This window comes from Kryptolebias marmoratus, linkage group LG20 (assembly GCF_001649575.2).
Source record: "Kryptolebias marmoratus isolate JLee-2015 linkage group LG20, ASM164957v2, whole genome shotgun sequence".
Lineage (NCBI taxonomy): Eukaryota > Metazoa > Chordata > Actinopteri > Cyprinodontiformes > Rivulidae > Kryptolebias > Kryptolebias marmoratus.
This window is the reverse complement of record NC_051449.1, coordinates 1,024,038-1,026,052: the sequence shown is the minus strand read 5'-3', so window position 1 is coordinate 1,026,052 and position 2,015 is coordinate 1,024,038. Positions and strand designations below refer to the sequence as shown.

Below are 2,015 nucleotides of genomic sequence, written 5' to 3'. Positions count from 1 at the left end.
CACTGAGCTGAAGAGGAGAGATGCTGAGCTGAAGCAGCTCTCACACACAGAGGATCACAACCAGTTTCTCCACAACTACCCAGCACTCAGTGCGTCTCCACACTCATCCAGCATCAAGACCAAACCTCTGAGATACTTTGAGGGCGTGACAGCAGCTGTGAAGGAGCTCAGAGACAAACTACAGGACATTCTGAGGGACGAATGGACAAACATCTCACTGACTGTTTCTGAGGTGGATGTTTTACTGCCACAACCAGAACCAAAGAGCAGAGCTGGATTCTTAAAATATTCATGTGAAATCACCCTGGATCCAAACACAGCAAACACACGGCTGTTACTGTCTGAGGAGAACAGAAAGGTGACAATAGATAATTATTACCGTCGTGACCCATTGAAATACTATTTGAAGCAATTTGAAGTTTCATCGAGTTTACGTCAGCCTTATCCTCATCATCCAGACAGATTTACTGAACTGTGTCAGGTTCTAAGTATGCAGAGCCTGACTGGTCGTTGTTACTGGGAGGTGGAGTGGAGAGGAGGAGGTGTTTTTGTAGCTGCTGCTTACAAGAATATCAGCAGAGTGGGGACTGGAAATGAATCTGAATTTGGGCGAAATGACAAATCCTGGGCATTACAGTCTGACCAAAACAGATTTACATTTTGGCACAACAACATTAAAACCTCGATCTCAGGTCCTGGTTCCTCCAGAGTCGGAGTGTACCTGAACCACAGAGCAGGTGTTCTGTCCTTCTACAGAGTCTCTGGAACCATGACTCTCCTCCACAGAGTCCAGACCACGTTCACTCAGCCGCTCCACGCTGGGATCACACTTGGTGGCAACTTTGGAAACTTTGCTAGGATTGTTATGGATAAGTAGCTGAAATTACTCAACAAAATAATGTCTGAAATATGTTTTCTTTATTTTTGCTGTTTACTAGTTTTCGTAATAGTTATGTTTATTGTCTTTTATTTAAAGGTAATTATTCATATTTATGAGATGAAAATGCAGTCTCCACTAGAGGTCCCTGTTTTATCATAAATGGCTCCATCAAGGTCTCATCTTTTTTCTTTCTGTCTGTTTTTTTATGCTGCATATCAGAAAGTAAATAGTAGCAAATCCCTGCATTCAACAGAGGAATCTCAAGTGTGCTGTTTTTGAAACTGCAAAGCTGTTCATTCATTGTGTGTGTGTGTGTGTGTGAGAGAGAGAGAGAGAGAGAGAGAGAGAGAGAGAGAAATGCTATAAACAGCAAAAAATGCAAGCTTATGGGTGAATTGTTCAATTGTCTTTTATGGAATACATTTAAATATTGTTAACAATTATTCATTACGAAAGTTGTATTTTATTTTATTTCTTTCCGACTTTAAATTAATTTTAAGTCACTGTTTTGATCTGTCAAATCAAGGAGTTAATCTTTTATTGCTAATATGACATATTCTTTAAACTGCCACTAATGACACAAATATAAGACAACTGTAAATAATGAATTTACTTTTGGGGCTATTTTTGGTTGTTTTTGCAGCAGGCTATTAGCAGTTTGAGTTTTTTGCAGCTGTGATCAAAAATTGTATCTGTTTTACCAAAAGTAGCACTACATGTTCAAATATACAGTTTGTGTAAAAGTGAGATTTTACCTAATAACGTGACTATTTTTGACTTTTAAGGCACCACATGCATCGCTTGCCTCTGCCATATTTAGTTTTACATCAACAGACACTGCACAGTCACCTTTGACCACAGAGCTAAAAATATTTTCAGCTCTCTGCATTTCACCCTTTTTCTTCCAATTTTAACATTTTGTTCGTCACATCAACTTTCTCGTCCCTCGGGGAATCTTGTGGGGGGTGCTCTGGGAGTATGGGGTACCAGGCCCTTTGATACGGGCTGTTAGGTCCCTTTATGACCGGGGTCAGAGCTTGGTCCGCATTGCCGGCAGTAAGTCGGACTCGTTTCCGGTGAGAGTTGGACTCCGCCAAGGTTGCCCTTTGTCACCGATTCTGTTCATAACGTTTAT

The 2,015-nt window shown here is 40.6% G+C and overlaps 1 pseudogene; it reads left to right on the top strand.

Annotated features, from left to right (window-relative positions):
• Positions 1-1,947, top strand: part of LOC108246152 — a 2,866-nt pseudogene extending 919 nt beyond the window's left edge.
• The last annotated feature ends 68 nt before the right edge of the window (positions 1,948-2,015 follow it).